Source organism: Canis lupus, chromosome 34 (assembly GCF_003254725.2).
Source record: "Canis lupus dingo isolate Sandy chromosome 34, ASM325472v2, whole genome shotgun sequence".
In the NCBI taxonomy this organism is placed as follows: Eukaryota; Metazoa; Chordata; class Mammalia; order Carnivora; family Canidae; genus Canis; species Canis lupus.
This window is the reverse complement of record NC_064276.1, coordinates 20174883-20192202: the sequence shown is the minus strand read 5'-3', so window position 1 is coordinate 20192202 and position 17320 is coordinate 20174883. Positions and strand designations below refer to the sequence as shown.

The 17320-nt window shown below is 40.5% G+C and overlaps 1 long non-coding RNA gene across 1 annotated transcript in view; it reads right to left on the bottom strand.

Moving 5' to 3' along the window:
* The window catches only part of LOC125754283 (uncharacterized), a 48094-nt gene extending 33713 nt beyond the window's left edge, over window positions 1–14381 (bottom strand). The window contains exons 1-2 of the long non-coding RNA XR_007408068.1: window positions 13992–14381; window positions 11660–11747 (exon numbers count right to left, since the gene is read on the bottom strand). This is a non-coding gene — a long non-coding RNA (uncharacterized LOC125754283). The remainder of the gene's footprint in view (window positions 1–11659; window positions 11748–13991) is intronic.
* Between the last annotated feature and the right edge of the window lie 2939 nt (window positions 14382–17320).

Genomic DNA, 17320 nt, shown 5'->3' with positions numbered 1-17320 from the left:
CCATTCACCACATTTTTCTAAGCAAGTGGGTGGAAAGAGGCAGATGAAAGACTTGAATTATATCTTTAAAAGGGAGAAAACTGCCACAACAAAGCTATGTGGAATAGAGAAAGAAGTTAACCCAGTTCAGCCCCTAATTTTAAGTATGGGGAAAATTTGGCCGAGAAGAGCAATTGGCTCTGCCAGGCTCCCATAGAAGTTAGTGACATAGCTCATCCTAGAGTCCTGTTAAGCCAGCTTCCAGTGAGATTTACTTCATCAAATATCCCCATATCTCTACCTCCATGCCTCAGCTGTTCCATGGCCAGTTTGCCTCCCCATACTCACATCCATGGTCCATCAGTAAGGCTCCATCCCTGACTGAGGCATACCATGTTATGGACAGCATAGAGAGCATGTCCAAGGGCCACTCCAGAATATGCACTGGTCAGTTCATGGGAACTACTCTCCTTCTTCAGGATGGGGAATTGAGGCATATGCTTCATTAGCAAAGGCCAACTCTGCTTTGTGCAAGTAGGCTTCTGGGGGCAGATCTGCTGACAATCTTAACACACAGCAAATCCTCTTCTCATTCATCCAGAGGATGGAGTGAGGGACAATGAAGTGGTAGGACAAGAAGTCTCCAAGGGCAAAGTAACAAAAGGAAAAATGAACTACTGGGACATCATCAAGATTAAAAGCTTCTGCACAGCAAAGGAGACAGTCAACAAAACTAAAAGGCAACCCTACGGAATGGGAGAAGATATTTGCAAATGACGTATCTGACAAAGGGCTAGTATTCATGATCTGTAAAGGACTTAATCAAACCCAACATCCAAAAAAGCAAATAATCCAATCAAGAAATGGGCAGAAGACATGAACAGACATTTCTCCAAAGAACATATAAATGGCCAACAAGCACATGAAAAAATGCTCCACATCACTTGGCATCAGGGAAATACAAATCAAAGTCTCACTGAAATACCACCTTAAACCAGTCAGAATGGCTAAAATTAACAAGATGAGAAATAAGAAATGTTGGGAGGATGTGGAGAAAGGGAACCCTCTTACATTTCGGTGGGACTATAAGCTCGTGCAACCACTCTGGAAAACAGTATGGAGATTCCTCAAGAAGCAAAAAATAGAGCTACCCTACTACCCAGCAATTGCTCTACTAGGTATTACCCCCAAAATACAAATGTCGTGATCCAAAGGGACAACTGCACCCCAATGTCCACAATAGCCAAACTGTGAAAGGAGCCAAGATGTCCATTGACAGATGAATGGTAAAGAAGATACAATATATCATATATAATGGAATACTACTCAGCCATCAGAAAGGATGAATACTTACCATTTACATCGACATGGATGGAATTGGAGGGTATATTATGCTGAGTGAAATTAAGTCAATCAGAGAAAGACCATTATCATATGGTTTCACTCATATGTGGAATATAAGAAACCGTGCAGAGGATCATAGAGTAAGGGAGGAAAAACTGAATGGGAAGTCATCAGAGAAGGAGAAAAACCATGAGAGACTCTTAACTCTAGGAAACAACTGAGGGTTGCTGGAGTGGAGGTGGGTGAGGGGATGGGGGTAACTAGGTGATGGGCATTAAGAAGGGCACATGATATGATGAGCACTGAGTTCTATATGCAACTGAAGGATTATTGAACACTATATAAGAAACTAAGTATGTACCATAGGTTGGCTGATTGAATTTATATATATATATATAAAAAAAAAGAAGTAGAATAGAGGAGATAAAGTCCTACCTGTTTGTTTGCCAGCAGACACACACGTCTCAGTTTTCGTGAGGAAAACATGCATAGAATCATGGTTCTCTCTCCTAATTCCCAGGAAAGAACACTGAACCTTTAGCCACTGAAATAACATGACTGAGATCAGGAAGGGCAAGTGGAAGTCATCATTGTGGACATTTATATAAATAATAATTTTCCAGGGGGAACTGTGAACTCTCTTTTTCTATTTTTAAATGCTAATTGCTTCTGATTTTGTTTACGTAGGCGGAGCTAATAAGAACGTTTACTTCTTAACCATTGAACTTAATGTATCTGTTTTTGGACACTTGTGATTTATTTTTGCACCCATGCTCCAAATTGGTGCTAATTACTTTAAAGGATCAGGGTTTCTATTCCAAGAGGGATGACGACAGAATGTCAATTTGCAGTCTCTGAGCATAATGTCCCAATTATCAATGCATTCCAGACCAGAATGGACTTGGCACCTTCTTGAAGGGGTTTGGCTGCACTTTTATCAGCCAGTCCCTGGACATAGCTTCATTAAAACTTGCTTTCTAGTAACTTGTGGGTATGCCTATAACTTTCCTGTGTCTTGAAGGCCCTTTAGTGTTGTTCACAGTATCCAAATACCTACCTTTCCACGTCCAGGTTAGACACTTTTCCCTCAGAGCCTTCTTTGATCTCTCTGGCTGATAGAAATTTTACGCCTTATGAAAGTCCCAGAGCACTTTGCTGGTCCCTTCCTCAGGAAACTTAGCACTTCCCACAGTGAATCAGAATTATTTATTCACCTACTTATTTCCTATTTCTTCTCTATACTATAAGCCCCTTAGTGACAGTACCTTATCTGAGTTATCTTTGTCCCCAACTGCATGCTGAAGCTTCTCCTACTGCCCTATGCATGATAGATGCTCTGTGCATCGATTTAATTGGATTTTTTTCTAACATTCAACTTGCTCCAGAAAAGTTTCAACATAGGATTAGATAAATAGTTGTGGAGCAGAGGAAAGAATACATCTATACACACACAGATAAAATGACTAAAGTCTATAATGAATTTGATGAAGTGTATTTGGATAACCCAATATTTAACTCATATTTAGAAAAGAAAAAAGATCCACTGTGCTGTGAATAGTGATTGTGTGTGACACAGGACTCAAATCTTGACCAGGGCCACCAAAGGAATCAAAATGTCTGGCACGGTATTTGCTCAACACGAGTGTTTAGCTGAGCACAACAGATGAAAATCTATCCCACTGAGGGTTCACTGACTATACAGAGTGAATGTGGAGCATATTGTGACCGAGGAGATATGGTCACAGGAGAAAGAGTAAACAGGTCTGTCCTAATTTGCTTATTTACCATTCACTTATTCGTCCAACACACTTTTATAGGGAAGCCTCTATGTCTAGCACCACACTTGCCACGCAGATACAAAAATGAGTAAGAACATTGTGGTTTAGCTCTTTGGGCCAGCCGTATGTACTATCTATGGCTGCTTTCCCTCGACAACTGCAGCGTTGAGTAGTTCTGACAGAGACTATATATCCTGCAAAGCCAACCATACTTATTACGTCATCTGTCCCTCTACAGAAAGTGTGTTGATCTAATTTATAGCCTAGTTTAAAAGTTATTAAAATGCACTGGAGAGAGTGCCATGTGGGGTGAGGACAGGTTTCTATGGGAGACCTACGCAATCTTGGAAAACCAAGGAAAGCCTCTTGGGCTAGGACCCTAGGGACAGAACCCACATGTCCCTTGCTTACTGTTCTATTACAAGTGCCTGAATGGTGTCCAGCGCACAGTAGGTTGCTCAGTAAGTATTTAATGTATGCATGAAAGAATAAAGTCACTTCTAAGGTGTGGAAGAGTGACTGGAGTAACCCAGGATATGTGTGGAGAGATGGATAGAGAAGGGGGCAGCACATGCTATGGCCCTGAGGCAAGAGAGAGCCAAGTGTCATGGAGAGCAGATGCAGTGCGGCTGGCAGGAGCATAGAGTGTAGGAGTGGGGTGTGGGAATAAGGAGGTAAGGCTGGAAGATAAGAAGGATCCAGACCAGGCAGGACTTTTTAAGCCTCTTTTTGGAGTTAGGACTTTATCCTGAAGTTCATAGAGAGCCACTGATAAGTTTAAAGTAGGACAGGTACAAGTTCCAAGAGTTATTTCAGAAAGACCACTTTGGAGGGCAGGTCCAGGGCATAGCTGGTTAAGTAAGATTTGTGGCAGAAACCCAGGGGCCTGCACTAAGATCATGACACTGATGATAGCTATCAGTGGAGTCATGCTGACATGACTTGGTGGTTGAATGTGAGGGGATGAGGAATCAGAGAGAGGGAGGAGTTAAAGATGATGACAAGATTTCTATCTCAAGAATCTGGGTAGAAGGCAGGGTCCTTCACCGAGATGGGGAACACAGGAAGAATAAAAGATTAAAGAGGAGGGAAAATATTGACTCGATTTTGGGCATGCTGCATTTGAGGAGCATACAAGGTATCCACAAGGAAGTTAAATATGTGGGTTTGGAGCTCGGGTGGGTAATCCAGTCTGATGATGATCTAAAATTGGGAGTCATTAGAATCTAGACAGTAATTAAAGCCATTAGAGCAGATAAAATTGGCCTGGGAGAGTATGTAGAGTGAGAAAGGAAGGGTCAAAGAAAAAAACTTGGAAAACCTGAGGCATTCCAACATGAATAAAGGAACAGGACCCAAGCCGTCCTTCCCAAGGATTAAGACAGCATTTAGGATGATAGGAAGAAAATCAGTACAGTTTGGTGTGTAGAACCAAGACACATGATGTAGTGAGGATAAGAGTTTCAAACGATTAAGAAAGGTCTACTGCAATAAATATGGCAATTTATTTTTTTTTAATTTTATTTATTTATTCATGAGAGACACACAGAGAGAGAGAGAGAGACACAGGCAGAGAGAGAAGCAGTCTCCCAGGTCTCCAGGATCAGGCCCTGGGATGAAGGCAGGTGCTAAACTGCTGAGCCACCTGGGCTGCCCAAGATGGCAGTTTAGACAGAGGCAGGACAGCTTTGCTATTGCCTATCGTGACATGATGGCAGCTTGGGTAGGAGAGGGGGGAGCCGAAGCAAGGTGCAGTGAGCGAGCCATGAATGGGAGATGAGGAAGCCCAGCCAGCGCACAGTGTAGGAGGGAATTGGGGTGGGTAGGACAGCTGCTGAGAGGGGTGGAGGGAGGTTTCTTTTCTTTCTCTGTCTTATTTGGAGTCAGGAGATCTTCGATCATGCTTACACATTAACTGGGAGCAAACAATAGTCTCATTTTAATCAATCACTGGGAAAACTTGGCTTCTGCAGAGGACTTCACATGTTTTGTCCTGTTAGAGAAAGAAAATTCAGTAGCCCAGGGTGTTCTCTTTTTATACTTCGTTTCCAGGAAGCTTGGAATCAAATTCAGTTCCCCTCAATGTCTGGTAGTATTTGGTACCACTTCCTTCACTTGCTTTCTGTTCTGTTTTATATCTAAATACCTTGTTTTTAAAGAATAATGATCATGAGCAGCTTACAAGTTGACAAGCACAGCATGTGTCCCCCATTCCCCTCATGTTTTCCCATGTGCCCCTGTGGTCAGGTCCTCTGCTTTATGTGGCAGACACAATGCTACGGGAGTAACAGGGTTGCTGCTTCTGCAGTCCAGTTGAGACAGACATGAACCAAACGATTGTGCTCCTAATTGCAACTGTGATCAGTGGACCAAAGGAAAGTGCTGGAATCCCTAAGAACCTGAGGGATCAGGAGAAGTGTCCTTGAGACTGAAGGATGAACTTGGAAATGGGCAGGATAACCTCCATTCTAAATGAAATCTCTTTGGAGACCTTGTTAAGCAATCATTCGGCTCCTGCCTAGACACTTGCAGTGGTGGGAACCAGCGCTGCATTTTTGGGCAGTGCCAACAGTCAGGGCAGAATTTGACTCATGTAACCTCCACCCAGATGTCTATACTTGAGTCCACACAAATAACCTGAACTTCTGTCTTGCACGGTGCTTCACGACCAGAGATGGTGGTGATAAGCCCCACCTACGCACACCTATAGGCAGCTCTGCTCTCTCATAGTTAAAAACAGGTTTTCCAATTTTCATTTTCCTTGTTTCCAGATGATGTCATATTTATAGTGACTTCTAATGGTTTCCAAATATCCCTTTGTAGCTTCCATCGAAATACAATTCCTCGTTCCTGTATATAGAATTGTTAGCTAGAAACCTGGCTGTCCTGGGTGGGGGGGGGGGAGGGGAGACTATATTTTCCAGCTTCTCTTGCAGCTAGGTGCAGTGGATTATTGGTAAATTTTTATCACCTCTTCTAGAAGGAAAAAAACAAAAGCCCTGATTATTATCTGTAGTGTTCATTCTCTCATATCCAATTTTAAGCAACTAACCATGACTCACTGAACATGGACTCGGAAGGAAAAGTACACAATGGGCACTCACATGCCATACGAGTGGACTCTAGCACACCCCCAGCTAAGTGGGACCACACGATGAAGTTCTCAGTGGGATATGAGTGGAAGCACTGTATTATTAACTGTCCAGTTGTGCCTTAAATGGAAGTGGGGGACCTCTACTCCCCCTTCTTCTTTTTCCAGTGGCCTGGAATCCAAACACGGTAGATAATCTACCAATCTACCATGTTGCCATAGATAAAGATAACAGAGCAACAAGATAGGAGGAGCCTGGCTTCCAAATATTTTAGTGCTACCTGGCTAGACCTAGTTTCCTTGTGGGTGATTTTTTATATAAACAAGTAAGACGTTTCTAGCTTGTTTCAGCCATTATCATTTTAGGTCTCTGCTAGCAACAACTGAACCTGTATCTGACATGACAGAGTCATCCATCACAGAATGGCAACCAGACCACTGCTCCAGCATCATCCAAAACCCTGCTACTAACAAGACATGGGATGAGCAGGTGAATTAGACATTCCCCCTGGTCTGGGGAGGCCAGCTCAGGACAAAAAGGTGGCATGGACTCAAGTTGCTGTGAAGTAAGGTGCAGGTCATGAGGGCTCAAAGTCAGCATGGATAGGCAACCACACGGAACTACTCTTATTCTGAATGAGGCAATGTTCGAACCCAGCCATCAAAGATCGTCAGAATTTTGACAAGTAGAAAGGAGCAGCAAAGCATTCCAGGCAGAGGGATTGTACTTCTCATTCAGATTTTAGATTCCAATCATTCTGAAAATGTGATCCCTCAAAAAATCTCTAGACTGTTATTTTTTCCCTTGTAATAGAGCAAATTAATATTGTAAAACTATGACAAAAATGTTTAAAATATTGAAGAGAATCAATTGTTTTCTGAGTTTCTGATCCCCGCCCCATTTACAAAGAAGCCCTTGATTTGTTCATTTCAAAGTGTTTTGGTGGATTAATTAAAGCATTCCTCTAAGTGCTTTCCTAGGCAGCACTTTCTGGGCTTATTTTTGAATTACTAAAGGTTCCTAAAGACACTAAAACTTCATTCCTTAAAAAAAAAAAATCTATAATGCAACCTTTTCACTAATGCAAAGGCCTCTTTTCTAGTTAGTTTTTCTTTCTTTCTTTTTTTTTTTTTAAAGATTTTTATTTATTTATTCATGAGAGATACAGAGAGAAAGAGAGGCAGAGACACAGGCAGAGGGAGAAGCAGGCTCCATGCAAAGAGTCCGATGTGGGACTCGAACCCGAGAATCCGGGATCACACCCTGAGCCAAAGGCAGGTGTTCAACCGCTGAGCCACTCAGGCATCCCTCCAGTTAGTTTTTCTTAAGGGAAGAAATGGCATGTTTCTTTTTTGTTGCTTCATGGTGCCCACCACAGCAGTGAGCACAAGAGAAGGTCTCAAGAAATATTTACCAGTGTGAACAGGAGTCATAGAATTTAAAACTATGAAGGGGGATGCTGGGATTGTGGGTGAGGATGGGACTTCATAAAGGGTCGGGAGATGGGAAGAACAAGTCTGGCAGGTGCATGATCATCTTAGGAATGAGCCTCTGAGATCCCCCAGCAGATCCTTCCAGCAAAGCTCCTGTCTCCTTTTCTCTTCATTGCATGGGTCAGAAAGCAGAGGCCCTGGGGGGGAAATGGCATTAATGGAAGTGTCAAAGCTACTGCGTCTTAGAGCCAGCCAGCTTTCCAGTGCTTTTCCAAGTTAACTGATCCTTGTTCTCAATTTGGTTTTCAAAGTTGTGGTACCCAAAAAACATGATAAGAAAGAATCCTATGGAGTTTTTGACATGCACATTCACATTGTGTTTTTTCCTCAGAAAAATAATGCATAGATGAATATATAGTAGTGGGAGAGCAAAGTCACATCGTGAAATCCCAAGGCTTGAAGATATAAATCCTTTTCATGAGAATAAAGTTTGGGGGTTCCCCCAACTCATCTGAACATCCAGGTGCTACCTTCCTAGCTTCTTCCTCTCTGTAGAGTGAGAGGAAACAAGCCAGGCAGGCAGATTCCCCAAGGAAAATCAGACAGAGCAGAAAAACTTGAATTGCCATGGGGCTACGTGAGGCTAAGCCTGTGATTCAAAGAAAGAGGAGCTCAAGGAACCAAGATGGTGCAGTCAGGACAGCACAGATGGGAGCTAGTTCTTGTTAGATGCTAAAGAAATGGACAAACTTGGGGTTCTTAATTGGAGCAGCCATAAATAATCTACTTGAACCCCTCTAACATATCACCAGCAAGGTATATTTATAAGGAAAACTTTTTATGCAGGAGGCAACATGTGAGACATGTTTGGATCAGGTTCTGGCCCAAATTTTAGTAACTTTTTTGTAACTTGGACATTTTATCCTCTTTCTGAGTCTCAGTTTCTTTATCAACAAATGGGATCTCTCTTCCACAGCCAGTGACTGGTACCTCCTTCCTATGTTTAAGATAACAATACTTACATTCCCAAGAGAAACTCAACTTTTCTGATCACAGTTACTCTGCATTATCATTAACTTCTGTAGAGTCCTGAGAGTTATTTTCTTTTGCTTCTTTATTACTTAACAATTGGCTAAATTATTCAGTTCATAACCCATTTAATGATTCAAGTCCTACAAGAACCAAGAAAAATGATATACAGTGTTACTTTATTTTTTGCAGTTGGAAGGAAAAATTGTCCATATACTTAGCAAAGATAATATTTATTTGCATTACTCTAGAGAGGTAGAAGGAGTCACATAATTTTAAATTGAGTTTACATTTTCCTGAACTCTCATTCATAGTTCAGGTCTTTAAAGATAAATTATCCCTAAATTTGGCCCAGAGATTTCTCTCTATATTGGGCCAATGGCATATACGATTATAGTTCAAGCCACAATCATTTCAAGCTTAAACTCATGGAATAGCCTATTTATCCATCTCCCTTCTCCTCATGTCCACCTCCCTTTGCCTGCCCACCCCACCAAGTCTATTCTGACCATAGTAGCTAGGTGAGCCATTTAAAACCTAAGTCAGGTCACGTGACACCTCTGCTCAAAAAGCTTCAGTGACTTCCTGTCTCACTCAGAGTCAGAGCCATAATCACATTCAGGCCCTGGCATGCCATTAGGCTCCCCTGTTGCCTCTCAGACTTCATCTCTGAATGCTTTCTCCTCATGGACTCTGCTCTAGTTGTACTGGCCTCCCTGCTATTCTCAGGCACACTCCCATGACAAGATCTTTTCAAAAGATGTCCCCTTCATCACTTCCCCTCCAGATGGCAATAAGGTGTGTTACTTCCTAAAGACCTTGGTTCAAATCTCTCCTCTACTAAACAGTAATGCTCTGCACTCATGGCTTGTTATTTCTCTTCACCCGATGTATTCTTCAACATAGCACTCAGCACCTGTTATATTTCCTATTCATGTCTTTCCTGTCCGTTTCATCCCACTAGAATATATAGCTCTCTGGGCTCAGAGATTTTGTCTATTGGATTCATCCTTTTTGTATCTCTAGTGCTTAGAAGTATGTGTGGCATATAGTAGGCATTCAATAAATATTTATTTTAAAATATTCAGAGTGATCTATTTTTCTTCATGTTTTGACTATTTTATTGAACAAGGTACTCTTCCTCTGACACAATCATTTGAATTAAGAAAAATTTATTTTTGGAGCACCTGGGTGGCTCAGTCAGTTAAATGTCTGCCTTTGGCTCAGGTCATGATTTCAGAGTCCTGGGTTTGAGCCCCACGTTGGGCTCCACTCTCAGCAGGGAGCCTCCTTCTCCCTCTCCCTCTGCCCTTCTCCCACACACCCCCATGCTCCCTCTCTCTCATGCTGTCTGTCTCTCTCTCTCTCAAATAAATAAATAAAATCTCTAAAAATTTTTATTTTTTTCTCAGATCTAGAAACAATGACCACAAAAAAGATCCCTCTGAGATCACTACCAAGAATGGCAAAATTCAGGGCAGCATGGAAGGGCCGAGAGAACAGTCAACTAGATGAAGTTCAGGAGACTTGAAGGGCCAGAAGTCCTATCCTGTCACCCATCACAGGGCTGTTTCTATCATGTTTAGAGACATACAAATAACTGATTTATATCTGTCCTCCTGGGAAACGTGAGCAATTTTACAGGCAGAGGTGCTAACTGTATCATCCATGAAAGTTACTATACTGATGTGAAGATCTTTTTTTAGATAGGAAAGCTGTCTTATTGAGTCTCTGCATGTTCACATTATCAGCTGGCTTGGGCTCATTTGGCTGAGATGTCATGAGGTGTCAGAAGAAAAAGTACACCAAGAACAGGGCCCAGAGCCCCAGTGGGAGCTTTCAAATCTGAGCTCAACCACTCCACACTGAGTGAGTCCAGGCAAGCCACTTAACTTCTTCCAGGCCGTAGTCGTTCTCTTCAGCAAAATATGAGTCACAAGCAATCCCTGCTTTGCCACCTCATGGCATGATATAACCAGCGTGAGAACTTCTCTAGGTATATAGGACTCCACACAAACTGCTCCATAAATGACTAAATGCCATTACTTGAGTCCTTAGGCTGATTCCTGAAAAGATGAATAGGCATGTCTAAGTAAATGGTCCCATCTTTTCCTGCCCATCACCAACAGAGGGGAACTAGGGAAGGTCAGTCTTATGGCATCAGATTTTAGGTTCTGTACTTGGGGATTTGTTCATTTATTCACAACACATCTACTGAGCACCTACGATGTGGGAGGTGTTGAACCGCAGACTTTGTAGGGAGAATAGACTTCAATGTAATCCAGTCTTGTCCTTAAGGTGCTCACACAGAATAGTGAGGAAGACCACACACACATACCCCGAAACCTGTCATATGACATAGAGATTTGTCAAAAGAAAGACCCCTGGAATGAAATCAATTCACACAGCCTTGGCAGTCACTTCAGTTCTCCGGGCTTTAGTTTCATCTTCAGCAAAAGTATAATAATCACAGGGCGATTATGAAGATCAAGATGGGATAGTATTTTGTTTAGGTGCTTTGTTAACTGTGAATTGCCATTCATGAGTCAGTTCTTCTGTCTCTCCTCTTCTTTTTCCTCCTCCTCATTCTTTTCCTTCCCTCTACCCCTCTGCTTCTCTCTCCTTGCTCCTTCTCCTTTTCTCTGTTCTCTCTTTGCTTTGGTAGGAGCCCCACTGTGCATCACTGAGACATTCTCACAATTAGCTGAATCTAGTTTGATCGTTAAAGTGACAGCCCAGTTGGAAATCTTTGATCCAACATGTTTCCTTATTGTATTACCTGATAGCTAAGAGTTGCTAATGGATCTAACCCTAGCCTGACTTAGATGACATTTTTTCCCCAGTCTGTTGCTACACATAGGATATAGAATTGAATGAAGGTGAATAATGATCTTTATTTCCTAAAGGTTTGAATATAAGTGGAGGTGGGGGAAGTGTTTAGACACAAAATGTAAAGTGCTCAATATTTCAAATTGATTAGCATTTAGGAACAAAACAGACATACCCATAACTTCTCGGTTCAACCGTTTCATGTTCTCTTCTTCCAACAAAGCCTTGATTCCTGGAAACTGTGTCCTAGAAAGGAGAGCAATCTGACCAAGGTCAGGCAATTAAATTAGCAACAAAAAGTCTAGAACTCAAATCTCCTGATTCTCATTCCATTCTTGTCCCCTACCCCTAGGGCTAGCCTCCAGGTCCAATGGGATGAGTAGCCACAGGCTCTTACTCTTTCCATAAGCTCCCTCCTCTTCCTCTTACCTCCCCGAGGAGGTTTAGACATTCCTCCCTCTTTCCCTACCCTTAATCCTCCCCCACTCCAACCTTCTTTTTGAGTCACACCTTCTGATAGTTGAGACTCTCAAGTTGAGCTTGTGTATAGCCAGGTGTCACGCGACCTGTGCTCCACATTTCTGTCACCGCAGTAAGCACTGTTTCACATAATCTTCACAAAAATTGGCAAGGTGTCATTCTGACCTTACAGACTAATCAACTGAAGCTCAGAGAACTGTTTTACTTGCCCCAGGTTACACAGTTAGAAAGTAGTAAGGCCAGGATTTGCATCAGACCTAGTGCCAGAACTGATTATTGCCTTATTGCCCCCTCGGCACAGCTCTGACCTTGCAAAAGGGAACCCAGTGGTTTAAGTAAATACCAAGGGGTAATTGACTCCTAGCTCTTCTGCTGTGGGGGGGAGATGGCACAATGATCCTGGACTCCTGAACATTTCTGAATCCCTTAACTACATACTAAGCAGTAAGAACTACAGTGAGTCACTTCGCTCCCCCTCAGACAGGATAAGTAATAATGCCTCCATAACAAGAGTTGTGAAAATTAAGGATTAGAATGGATAATGTTTGAGAAAGCATCAGGTAGTCTGTAAAGAACCATATAACTATTTGGTTTTAATAAACGGCTTGTGATTTTCTTAATCCAAAGGTTAATGATGATATTGTTTACACTATTTTATTGTAAGCCTCCTCAAATACTTTGATTAAGTGGGTAGTCTAAGATAATAAGGGCATGAATAATTAAAATATTTTATTGGATTTTTTGTCTCATTTTTCCATAAAAGAAGTTGGCTTATAGCTTATAATGCATACATATCATGCATGCATTTCCCTAGACCAAAAAAAAAAAAAAAGATAATTGTTGTCATCTTAATAAACATTTACTGCGCACATACTCTGTGCCCCAAAACTGGTCCAAATACTCTATTTCTCATTATCTCATCTAATTATAAAGAGGTAGGTACCATTACTATCTTCATTTTATAGATGGGAAAACTGAAACTCAAAGCACCTAAGTGACTTGACTAAGGTCACACAAACTGTTAAGTGAAAATGACACAAGTTTTTAGAACTACACACAATATATTTGACATTACTTTATACCACCTCTGTCAAAATAAAACTTGTCAAAAACTTGAGTCGCTGGCCTCAAGGTATCTAGCAAAGTAGAACATAGGCAAAATGTTAAAATTAGTAATGTGTGTGTGTGTGTGTGTGTGTGTGTGTGTGTGTGTGTGTGTTTATAAAAGAGACAGAAGGGATGGAAAACAGGTAAAAAAGCATAATGAAAACTTAAGCTAAAGAAAACCACTGTAATTGACCACAGAGTATAGGCCTGTACCTTATCACATAGAGAGACATTGCATGCTACTGGTTCATTGGCCAACAAATGATTGAGCACTTACTATGTACAAGGACAAGTGTTCAAGTCTATAGAATAAGAACACAAAATCACAGAACCTCCTTCTTGGACCTCATAAACGTCTAGATAAGTTGTCAGATAAATGCACTTGAATTATTTTGTGTGTAAGTGTGTATTTACCACTTAAGTAAATTGCCTCTGGGGTGTGCTCAAAATTGGTTCTTATCTGAACTGCTCTTTTATACAACTGTTTAAGGAAAGGAATAAGGAAGAATGTGCAACATTGGGAAACAAAAGAATAGGATTTGGAGAATAACATGAGTTCTTAAATTGGTCAAGACATTGGGACATAGATACTTTTATTTTCAGTAGAACTTTGCAAAAAAAAAAAAAAAAAAAAAAAGGAAAAAGAAAAAAGAAAAAATCCAATGTCCTGAAAGCTAAATAAAGCAAACTGGGCCTCTGATTCCCCCAAGGTTCAGATTAAGAGCCCAACTCTTCCGTGGAGGACGGGAGGAATGAGAGACTGGGTTTCCATTATAAATAACCCCAGAGTTCAGTCAATAGCAATTTCTTTTGAAGCCTTTTAAGAAACCTGGGACGAGGCCAGCAGAGAGGTACCCACTGGGCCAAGCCAGGAGAGAAAGGAAATATCTATAGCTGATATCACTTTGTATAGCACTTACTGCTGCATCACAGCAGAAGAAAGCACCAGTGATGGCAGAAGTGTCCCTTGGCTGGAGGGCCCTGTCATCAAAATTTCTCTCCTCCACCATGCAGGCAACATGGCCTCAGCTCCCCTCTCGTAGTATCTTTGCATTCCTCCACCTCAGAAAACAGAAAGTCTTGGAGTTAGAAGCCTAGACATTGACATCCCAGTCCATCCAGGCAGCTCTTGGCACAAGCAGGTTATCCTACCTGTTCATGTGAGATTCCTCATCTTCCCCTATGACCCACTTCACAGGCTACAGAGTCACTCAGGGGACATGACAAGTGCTAAAGCACATTAGGATGTGATCAAATTTGTAACATAAAGGAATAAGTTAAAATGTAAAAGTTTTAAATACAGCTGTCCATACTCGCCCATAGTTGAAAACAAAAATGAAACTAGTGAATTAAGCATACAAATTCACAGATACACACCCAGTCTACAAAGCATGGAACTCAAACCCCTTGACTGGTTTTTAAAGTCCTTCCCAATGCTTCTCTCTAGAATTGTCTCTCTGTGTACTCTTTATGTCTCTTCTAGTCCTATCAAATTAATCACCCAGTCACTCAAGAGTCCAGATTATGGGCTTATTCTTTAATATCTCCATTTATTTGTTACATTATTTCTACCTCTTAGAGTGCCTTTCTCCTTCATAGCTATACATCCAAACCTGCTGAAATGCAACCTCCTCCAGAAAAGAAGTTATCTCCAATTTTCTTTGTTGTAAGTCATGTCTACTTAATCTGAGCATCCCTAGTTATTTTTATTTGTGCCTTATATAATAATGTATATGTTTGTGATTTTTCAGTTTTCTTGGAAGGATTATGTCTAATTCTTCATTTCATCTACCAAGGAAATGATAATAGCCAGTGGCTAAGATGTATTGAGAACTCCTTTAATCCTCACAGTTAACTGAGGATGTTGATACTTCCATTTTCCTCATTTTGTAAATGAGAAAACAGGGAACAGAGAGGTCAAGAAAGCTTCCCAAGCACTCAGCTCTTAACTGGTCAAGTTGAAAAATGGGGACTTCAGGTGTAAATCCATTTTTCATATATATGCCTTCCATTATTGCATGTTATTAGCATAGGAAGTACCTAATAAATACTTATTAATGGAGTAAATGAACAAAGAAAGAAAGAGGGAAAGGAAGGAAGGAAGGAAGGAGAAGGAAGAAAGAAGAAGAAGAAGAAGAAGAAGAAGAAGAAGAAGAAGAAGAAGAAGAAGAAGAAGAAAGAAAGAAAGAAAGAAAAAAAGAAAGAAAGAAAGAAAAAAAGAAAGAAAGAAAGAAAGAAGAAAGAAAGAAAGAAAGAAAGAAAGAAAGAAAGAAAGAAAGAAAGAAAGAAAGAAAGAAAGCATAAGCATTCTCTTCCAAGCATAGGACTTCACCTTCTCTTTCCGGTGGTGCCACTCAGTGAGCATTTGTTGAATTAATGACTGAGTAATCGGCCCTAGAACAGATGTCTGGGGACTGCTGAGTCTAGAAAGCTCTCAAAGGGGAGTCATTCACTCATTCTTTCAGCACTTACTCATCATTCATTCATTCTTTCAAGGTTTATTAAAAGGCTACTATGTGCTAGGTAGATGGTGTAGGAATAAAAAATAAATCAGCCATGAGTCCTGGTCTTTGAGTGCTTACATTTTGATACCATGAGAATCTGCTAGTGTTTTTCAAGTCTAAGAACAGACATTGGCAGAGTAAAGAGGACTGAAGCTCAGGGGATGACCAACATAAACTTCAGAGGCGACTGCTAAGGACAAGTCTGGTGCCAACCATGAAGAAGCCTTCCCTTAAAGAGGAAATACAGCTGAAGATCATGAAGAATAACTGGATGACTCACCTATCAAAATAGGAAGCTCTGTCTGGTAAAGAAGATGGTGGCAATGAGGTAGGAGAAACCACAAAGATCCTGCTCAAACAATCACCACAGTAGGCTTCACCCTTGCTACTTGGGCTTTACCATGTGTAGAGTGGAGGACCTACTTGTTCAGTAGCCAGGGCTGGATCGAGGTGGTGCAGCACTGTGGTAGGGGATTCCAGGCTCTGGGAGGCACTGCCTCACCCTGAACAAAGGCTCCCTCATATAGAAGCTCTGCAAACTTAGGCATGTATAAAAATGGAGATAATAGTGATCCCACTTTCATGAAGCTGTAAAATACATAGAGCAATGCCTGGCTCATAGAGAATACTCACAAAACATTTGCTACTTTTACTGTGCTTCTATCACTGACTCTAATTGTTTGTATATTTGAACTGAAAAATCCTCAGTGAATTTTAGAAAGAAGAGAAGATGCTCACATTTCACTTGGGTATGAAGTAAGAGTATAAATCATACATCTTACATCTTATGAAAGCTTTATTCATCAGATGACAGTTCTTCCATCAGTCCAGGGGCTGGCTTCTCTGAACTGCCATATTATGGTCCCCCACAGCAGAACTCCAAATGGAGCATGATGCTTCACATTTGTGTACTTTAACACAAGACTTTAAGAAGAGCACAGAGTGATTCTGCTAAAGCCAAGTAGTTACATTTTCTTTTACTTTACCAGACCAGGGCTCCTATCAGAATCTGATTTCCATCTTTGGTATATAAATGTTACTCTAACCTAGAAAGATCTTTCTTTATAAAGGCAAATATTGACTTAATCCACGTATTTCTTCCTATTTAAAAAAATAAAAAATATTTTTAAAATATATGCATTAAAAGTATTTATTTAAGCAAAGAATTTATAAACAAGTGCTGGATTTTGATTTACTACAAAAAAGTTCTGATTTTAAATTTTGCAGTTAGTTTTTTTTTTTCAGCGATTAGTCCCATCATACACACACACAAAAAACAATCTCTCATTTTACATAGGCTTTGATCCGTAAAACAATGGCTCTCCTACTGGCAACTCTTAAATAGTCAAGATTAATTTCAAAGACATAAATTCGAAAGTAGCAAAACAACACTTAACTTCTTGGAAGTGCTGTCAAAGAAAAGACAAGATTTTCATACTATATATTTTTTTACGTTGATAATAAAGTAGATTTCCTTTTTTGTTAATTCAATATTCCTGTTGCAAAGAATAAGAATCATACACTAGACAACTCAGAGGCTATCACTTAAAAGATTTTCAGACAGTCTCTTAATAGAAACATGTCTTAGTACAACAGTTTTAAAAATTATGACTAATGAATAAATATGTTCAAAATGTTATTTTTAATTAATTAATTAATTAATTTATTTATTTATGCTTACATATCAAACATTGTAACTTACCAGGGAATGCCATGGTCTTCCTTTGCCATGTTTTCTAAGAGAT